At 40.2% G+C, this 9094-nt stretch overlaps 1 long non-coding RNA gene across 1 annotated transcript in view; it reads left to right on the plus strand.

The window, feature by feature from the left end:
* Positions 1-7052: 7052 nt before the first annotated feature.
* The window catches only part of LOC137987710 (uncharacterized), a 2674-nt gene continuing 632 nt past the window's right edge, over positions 7053-9094 (plus strand). Inside the window, exons 1-2 of the long non-coding RNA XR_011120701.1 lie at positions 7053-7196; positions 7892-9094. The exon at positions 7892-9094 is cut by the window's right edge and continues 632 nt beyond it. This is a non-coding gene — a long non-coding RNA (uncharacterized lncRNA). The remainder of the gene's footprint in view (positions 7197-7891) is intronic.

Here is a 9094-nt window from a genome sequence, read left to right on the forward strand (position 1 = left end):
TGGAAGTTGTATTGCCAATGGCAATTAAGTGAGATTTAGAGCCTTTTATGGCCCAATTTTGTTTCTGTTATGTCCATATGTAGAAAATATATGTAGCCTATGTTGGTGTACTCTAGAAATAAAAGAACTTATATAAATAATGCATTAAATTGTTGCCTTTGTCGTCAATTTCACCATATTTAAAATGTTAAAATGCATACAATTCGCTCCATTGTCATGAAAAATTCCTTTGTCACTAATACTGCTAATATAGTGAACACTATATCGGGGGCCTGCCTCACCTCAGGGGAGGGGAAAAGAAAGGAAAGACTGAGATATATTGGGAGCCTGCTTCACCTCAGGGGAGGGGAAGAGAAAGGAAAGACGGAGATATATTGGAAGCCTGCTTCACCTCAGGGGAGGGGAAGAGAAAGGAAAGACGGAGATAATTTAAGACAATGAATAGAATATTGAACGTGGTATTTTCAATTTTTTGGTTCATTTAACGTTTCAACAGTGTAGGTGGCATGGATAAAGCAGACTGTACACCTACTGTAAATTCTGCAAAGATAAGAAAGATTATGTGTATTAGATATTGCATGACATAAGTATTATTGTGACCACTTAACATTAACGTCTTACCCAGGCTCTTTTCCCTGCCGCTCAGTGGCTGAGGGAAGAGTTAGGGCACAAGGTACGTTGCCTATTTTTTAAATTGGTCACGAACTTGACAATAAAAGCGCGTTCTACAATGGGAAAGGAATGTGGCGTCCCGTGAAGCAGACTCTTGTGGACGGGGGAAACGACCTACCCGAAAAGAATATGCTATAGGAGGCCAAGGAAGCTTTATTCAACATCGTTCCCAGGGTCTCTCCTCTTGAACTATGCAACAAGGGCTAATAGGCCATTTTCGAAATATCAAATATTCAGCTTGATAGTGAGGCAGTGAAGACAAAGACAATAGAAACAAGTTGGAATGAATGTGAAAAATATTTACATATCGTCCACTTGCCTTTGTATTTGTCCTCACTGCCTCACGATCATGCTGAATTTTAATATATGGAAAAAGGCCTATTTGCAATCAAACAAATGAATATTAAAGTGGTGGCCATTTTGGAACATTAAAGGTGAATTCTTGGCTTGCACTACACATGATTAGACGGCCATGCTGGTGAACGAAACAAAAGCAAAATGTCGCTCGCGTTTTGCGTAATTATAGAGCCAAATTCCCAAAAGACTTTTTCGCTATTGCTGGTTTTCACTCACGTGATCAACAGCCATGTTTTTCAACGAAAACAAAAGGAAGCGTTTGCATAATAATAGAGTTAAAATCCCGGAGGATTTGGTCGGGGCACCAACATGGCCGTCTTTCCTTTGTTTAGGGGCACCAACATGGTGGTCGTGACGTCATGTGAAAACCGAGAATTGTTTCGTACACTAACGTGGCCGCAATGACGTCAGATGCAAGCCAAGGATAGAAGGAAAAACCTCAATTATAACAATGACCACAATCAGATTTTCTGAGCCCGCGAAACTGAGCACCCCCAGCAAACCATTGTTCTAACGTGAACCGCTGGTTAGCAACCTGGTTCTGGTCATTGCTGTCTAAGGTCTTTCAGGATAGAAGCAGTATTCAAGATGTAGGCTTTTGGTTGTGGGCACCTGGTATTAGGCGTTTTTGTCAGCAGTGATGCCAAATAGCGTGATATAAAGGAGCCGATGAAAAATTGATTTCAGACCAGTGCCCGTGAAACGGCAGGAACTCATGCAATGTGTATCAGGAGCTAATATTAATTATTAAAAAATGGATCATTGGATAATGAAATTCGAGAGTTTTGAATGGCTAAGCCATCATGGGTTATGAGCCATTATACAATGATTTTTTGGGCCTTTTTATTTTTATTGTGGTCTAGTTTTCTATATTTCGGACGCGTTTTTAACAAAACAATTATTCCACTCGCGCTTGTTGGATATGAGATGATTATAGCCAACTCGGCGCTACGCGCCTCGTTGGCTATCTATCATCTCATATCCAACGCGCGCTCATGGAATAATTGTTAAATACACCATTTTTCCTGATGATTTGTTGGTTCACTGATGCTGAAAGCGTGTCAGGTAGTCGACTAAAACAATTATATTGAGTGACGGAGTGGCCGAATAATTAAAACTCGCGGTGACTGAATGAAGTTTATTTTCTTTGATATTGGACCGGTGCAGCATCATGATCATTAGGGGCAATGCACGGTCCAATACGAAAAAAAGAAAATTAATATATTGCACCTGGATTACAGCAATGTCATTGTATTTTTTGTTAGTGATATGCCCTGAAGCTATACATTAGTTTTGTACATAAATTAAAATACGTTGTTGATGACTGATCAAAGGTTAGTTTGCCGTTGTTGCGGTCTGCGAACTCGAAGGATTTGCGCTTGGCGGCTTGTAACAGTCAGAAGCTTTTGGTGAGCTGTAGCTGGCCATAGAATGTCAGTCGTTGAGCAAATACGAAGCAGTTGGCCTTTGCATGGTGTTGACGTTTCCGACATCGTAGTTTTTTTGAGCAGCGATAATGTAGTCTCGTCCTTTTATACTCATTCAGGAAATCGAAAACACTTTTTTTTTCATTGGCCGAGAAAATAAGAAGCTGCGGCACACCTTTGTGATTGGTTGATTTCGATTCTTTGAAGAACATGTGAGTTATAATTAATTGCCATTATTAGCCTGCGTAGCAAGCCGCGTTTATGCCAAGCGAGTCGCTTGATAAATGGAGAGGAGTTAGTTCTTCTCTACGACATAATTATTAACAAACCAAAAATTCTAGACGGACCTTACACCAGCTTTGCGCATTTCGATCTGGAAAGATAAGTGGCAACGAACTCAAAAGAAAATTAAATTGCTTCCTCCACAGCGTGCACAGAATCACTCTAGGAGCGAAGTCAGTGCTTTTGGTAAAATCTTAGTGTCATGAAAACAATAAATATTGGGTTTTTAAAATATGGTATTTAGTAAACAGTTTGAATGTCACCATCTTCGGTTCTTGTTTTACTTTGTTATGAATGAACGAAATGATATATGGAACGAATCATATATCAGTGAACTGCGGGTATGCAATCATAGCTTCACTTGATTTCTTATGAATGTAAGGATATTTGAGGCAGTCAAACTCAGTATTCAACTTAGTAACCTAGTAAGTTTCACCCAAAAGTTGTGACACTGGTTTCGCCCAATCGTGTTACGCTACACTGCGTAAGCCGATGAGAAACCGCAACATTTCCTGACAAGTTTCAACGTTCGTGAAGTTTCACGGTGCAACGGCTGCTGAATCGTGTTTCGCATCGCCGTTGCACATAATTTCAGCTAAAAGTTACAACGTGTAACAGCGGCTAAACATCTCTTTTTCCTTCATTTGTACGATATGCTACTCACAAAAACAAAAACAAATGAGCAAAATAAACAAGTTCTTAACTGGCTATCAGCCTGAGTATGTTCTTAAAATTTTGGTTAATCGCAGCTTAAACGTTCTTTTTAAAAACGTTCCTAGAAAAAAAAATGAGTGTAGTGTACAGCAATGATAAGGAAGCTGAGTGGAAGGAAAATACTTTTTAAGGCAGTTGAATCTAGTACCCTTGCTGACAGAATCGCTACGATATAAACGAAAAGCCAAAACAAAAACTAAGTTTATGACTTTCTTTTTGAAATGAAAAGTATAAGAAAGCATTTACTTCATTCTTACGAAAGTGCATACTTACTGGACAGGTATGAGCTTCGAGCAAGTGAAGTGCAATCCTAAACAACACTGAGATTAAATCTCCCTTCAGTTTACACCACGCTCTGTTTCGATTACGCTTTACAAAAGTTAAATACTAAACCTAGTTTACTTTAAAGTTAGTCACAAAGTTTCGTTTTTGACCTTGATTTCTTCGCCATGGTTTGGTGGCGAAGCACCAGGTTTTCGCACAAAGTCTAACAATGCTTGTTGACGTCCGCACATGAAGGCCTAGGGAAACCGGGTAGCCAACTCGGAGATCGAGACCTGTATTTCCTATAAGTATTCTGCTCAGAGTCTCCATTACAATTCGTGTAAGCCGCACAATGAAGTGTCGCGTTGGCCTAGTAGCTCAATGAGTAGAGCATCCAACCGGTGTTGTGAAGGTATAGTAAAGCCTCATTTAAACTAGCAAGTTTTCCTTGACAACTTTTCCCTGACAAGTTTTCCTTGGTAGTGTAAATGGAATATGACAATTTTTTTCCTTTACAAGTGTCTTTGTTCAAAAAATAGCATGCCAGCTTTTGAACAAGGACACTTGTCAAGGAAAAACTTGTCAAGGGCGAGTTTGCTAGTGTAAATTACTTGTCAAGTGCACTTGTCAAGGAAAACTTGTTACGTTTGCCATTTACATTACCAAAGAAAACTTGCCAAAGAAAAATGTTTCAAGGAGAACTTGTTAGCGTGTACAGTCGGCAAGTTTTCCTTTCAAGTGGACTTGTCAAGAAAACGTGCTTGTGTAAATAAGCCTTAAGTTCGAATCCTGACTAGGATTCTGATTTGTCAGTTGTCCCTCGCCCGTTGTCAGGCAAATAGCTTATCATCCCTCCCACGGCCGCATTACACCGTTAACATCAATAGAACAATTTCGACATATTAAAATTCAGTCGAAAACAAAAGGCATCATCTCGAGGCTCTGGGAAATAAACTCATACAAATCCTTACATTTATTCCCCAGAGCCTCGAGATGATGTCTTTTGTTTAGGACTGAATTGTAATATATCGAAATTGGTCTATTGTTGCATTGTAAAATTTGAGGCGTATGACAATGCAGAGCCCGCAGACCAACGGGATACTGTCTATTAAAGGAAACCTCCACTAAAACAAGAATACAATTTCAAAATATTTAACATAACGTTTACATCAAGTGAAGCTATGATCGATGAAACAACAACAATGATATTGAATGTAAGGAGAAATGTAGACTCGGACAAGTCCGAGTATTTGTACGAGTCTACATTTCTCCTCACATTCAATATCATTGAAGCTATGATCTTCGCAGTTTTGAGCGCAATTTTTGCAATTGCGTAGAGAAGCCTGAAAAATTCAGGATTTCAACGGGGTTTGAACCCGTGACCTCGCGATTCCGGTGCGGGCGACGCTCTAACCAACTGAGCTATGAAGCCACTGACGTTGGGAGCTGGTCATTTGTGCGTTCTAATGGTCCCGCGAGGTCACGGGTTCAAACCCCGTGAAGTCCTGAATTTTTCAGGCTTCTCTACGCAATTGCAAAAATTGCGCTCATAACTGCGAAGATCATAGCTTCACTTGATTTCATATCCGCACTTCATATATGATTCATTTCATATACCATTTCATCACTGATAATTTTTACAATCAATGGAATAGTTTGTATCCAAAATAAATGAATTTCAAAAACGCGTGTTTTGGTTTTCGAATTTCCTGGGCGCCGCCATCTTGAATAATTGTGACGTGTTATGGCTGCTCTTTTGTATTTGCTTTTTCACTTGACTCCTTTGCTTTTATATAAAATTTCTCAACGATAATTCAACAAATAAAGGAAAATGCTGAGTTTTTTTTACTTTTGATTGAAACAGATTTTTTTGACACACCCTCATATTTACCACCACTCTATCAAAACGCGCGTCTGACAATACATAACCAATCAAAATTCGTGTGATGTCACAGTCGTGTTTCCATACTCTCATTTAAACCCAGCTGTTGACCAATGAGAGTGCGCGTACATGTACTATTCTACTTATTTTATAAAATCAGGTTGGCTGTAGAAAAAAACGCATTACAGTAATCTAAGCGAGACGTTACTAAAACATGCACTAGTGTTTTGGTAGAGTCAATGCTAAGGCATGGGCGTATGCGACGAATGTGAAAAAAAGCAGTCCTGCATAGTTCAATGACCTGATCCTCAAAACTCGTGGTATCGTCGAAGATTCCGTGCGCTAGATGTGGGCTCCACAGTAACATCACCCACAGTAATTGAATCTAATGGTGTCTTACGGTGATGTTTAGAGTGCAGAACCAGAATCTCAGTCTTATCATTGTTTAACCGGAGATTGTTAAAGAGCATCCATTTGTTCAGCTCACGCAAGCAAACTTCAACCCTAGTGCGCGCAGACACAATGTCCTCCACTTTAGCATGCTAAGGTACAGTTGAATCTTCATGCTAAGGTACAGTTGAATGTAGTCCGCGTACATGTGAAACCCGACACCATGGCAAGGCAGAATAGCTCCGAGAGGGGAGGTATATTGGGCCCAACACAGACCCCTGGGGGAGACCGCAGGTCAGTAGACAATCAGAAAAATACGTATCTCTGATTTGGACGAACTGTGAGCGACTGGACAGGTAAGACTCAAACCAAGCAACGAACTGGGAGACACGCGATAGGAGGATGCCGTGATCCTGACAGTGTCGAACGCTGCTGACATGTCCAACAGTACCAACACCACACACCTTCTATCGTCCAGTGCACATAGCCCATCGTTATGAACTCGCAACAATGCTGATTCAGTGCTTTTGCCCACTTTGCGAGGAAGACTGGAAAATTTCTTCAAGTTTGTTTTTTCGCCGATGGGAAATGAATTGACCCGCGGCTACCTTCTCGCAGCACTTGGATAGAAACATCAGGTTGGAGATAGGTCTGTGATTTTTGTATAGTTGATCATCAAATGATGGTTTCTTGAGAGAAGGGCGAATCGTGATAGTACGCGTTTTCAGGCTAGGGGAGCATGTTTATCAAGCAGGCCTATCAGCGTAGTATTGTATAGCGGTAAGAGAGACTCTAGATCATTACCCTCTCACTCGACTGCTCTGACTAAAAGTGAATCAGAGATGTCGTCTCTCAACCCTTGGAGATCAATTGACTTCAGTTTGCGATAATTGACTTCTTTACCCTCAAACTCTTTTTTAGGCAATGCCAGGGAACAGCTGACAAGGTAATGGTCAGAAATGACGGGATCGAAAACATCAAAGTCCCGGGCTGCAATCTCGTCGGTTCCAATCTCGTACCCAGAGTCCTCGGGCTTCTTGGTCAGCGGGTGAGCGCCCGGAGAGACTCTGGGATAATCGACTCCATTTTCCCAGAAAAAGTGGGTTCCGGTCTTATTACGTATGCTTCAGTTTAACCGGAAACAGAAAAGAGAAAACCGTAAACAGTAGAATGGCGGGTTGAAGTCAGCAAAGTCTCAGCAAAGTCAGGTACCGTAACAGTACAGTAACTAGAGACTAGGAAATTCTTGAAAGAATTTCGCAGTCGATGAAGTACCGTCCGCCATATTCTGTGGTCTATAAACAATAATTAAGCGCAGCCATGACGAGGGATGTTTCAGTAAAACATCCGTAAATTCAAAGGATTTGAAATTGGTAGCAATGCTGGGATGCTTCTCGAGACAAACCACGGTCTTATGCATGATACCGATCGATTCCGCCGCCAACGTGAGAAACCCTTGGAACATTGTAGAATTCATAACCGATCGGACACAAGTCACGTATAATGAATTCATCAGTTTCTTCGGCGAGACAAGTCTCAGTTACAGTAAAGACATCAATCTGACGGTCCTCAGTAAGATCCTTCAGAGTGCTTTTAATATAGACACAATAATACGTGGGGCGGAACGGCCGGACGTTACCCTGAAAACAAGTGAAGAGAGAGGGGACACATCGTGACGCTTATTAAAACTTGATGCCATTAAGGATAAGCATGAGCATAATATATTCACGATGAAAAAATAAAATATAAAAATACATCATGAAAAGGAAACACGAGGTTGACCCTATAACGTTTCCTGGAATTAAAAACTAAAACAAGCATCATAATTACATATTTACAAATTTACAAATTAAGGTACTTGCTAATTTTTTTACGGAAAAAAAAAAATATTGCTCCTTTCCAGATGGCAGAGAAACCACCCAAATCTCCTCCCCCAGGGTACAAGAAGGTTAAAGATCACGCTTGGGAGGGATCCCGAAAAGTGGAAAATCTTCCTCCAGTAAATGGCCACACAGGGATACATGCATACCATCACGATGATTGCATGTGCGGCTTGGGAGGTTGGTATTGTTACAGAGATGGACGTATATGGAGTTGCTGTGGACAAACAGAGAAATACTGCATGTGCACTAAAACACGTAGGAAGTCGAACAAGAAGTAGCGGGACATTTTTCACGACGAAAAAGATGGATAAATGTTAAACAGACCTGAAATGACTCTGATTTGTTTTGAATTTCAATCCACTTTTATTTAGATAAGTTCATTTGCGCTGGTCACAAGGGGTTGATTTTACAACCTTAAACTATTCTCTTGGCAATCTCTTTTGTATGCCTGGAAAAGTCAAATAGGTGAAACTACAGAATGCAGGGCCAACTTATTGACCAATAGTGCTGATCATCATGTAATTCATTCTTCATTTAGACTTTTTTGCATGTGGTCGGTACTAATGTCAATTATCTTGGAGCCTCTTAGTAAGATGTTATCCCTTGTTGCTTTAGCTTAGACAGTTTATTCCTTTCATAAAGAAGCCACAAAGAGCCTGGAGATGAAATCCTAATACATTATCAATATGTATATATTCACAATTAATTTTGAACTTGGACAGTGGCAAAAATCTTGTTAAAAGAGGTCTGTTGGCAATATTGGATTTTGATGCAGCTATATAATTATTACAGTAAGATCACTTACCGGTGAACTCTTTCGCCCATGAGAGTGCAATATTGATTTTACTCTGAGGCAAAGAACGGCAATCTTTATTTAACCCATTCACTAACCAGAATGAATGAATCTTATAAGGAATTTTACAGGTATGCAATCATATAATGCAAGATTTAGAGAAACTGAGGATAAAAATAGATTTATTTTTAATGTGCATGTTGGTGCACATTTGGCTGAAAGAGCTGAGGATTTCAAGTTGACCACTGCAACCAGCCCCCATCCACCATTCAAATCATCTGGTGTTATACAGAGAAAAATGTATGTACTGTAGAAGGAGAAGAGTTAATCAGTCCAAATCATTGCAGAAACTCGAATCGAGGCCGGGGAAGTACCCCATGGTTAGGGGCCAAGAAAATTGGCTTTAAATTGGTTATGTGTAACGGCAAAA

This window comes from Montipora foliosa, chromosome 1, assembly GCF_036669935.1.
Source record: "Montipora foliosa isolate CH-2021 chromosome 1, ASM3666993v2, whole genome shotgun sequence".
Lineage (NCBI taxonomy): Eukaryota > Metazoa > Cnidaria > Anthozoa > Scleractinia > Acroporidae > Montipora > Montipora foliosa.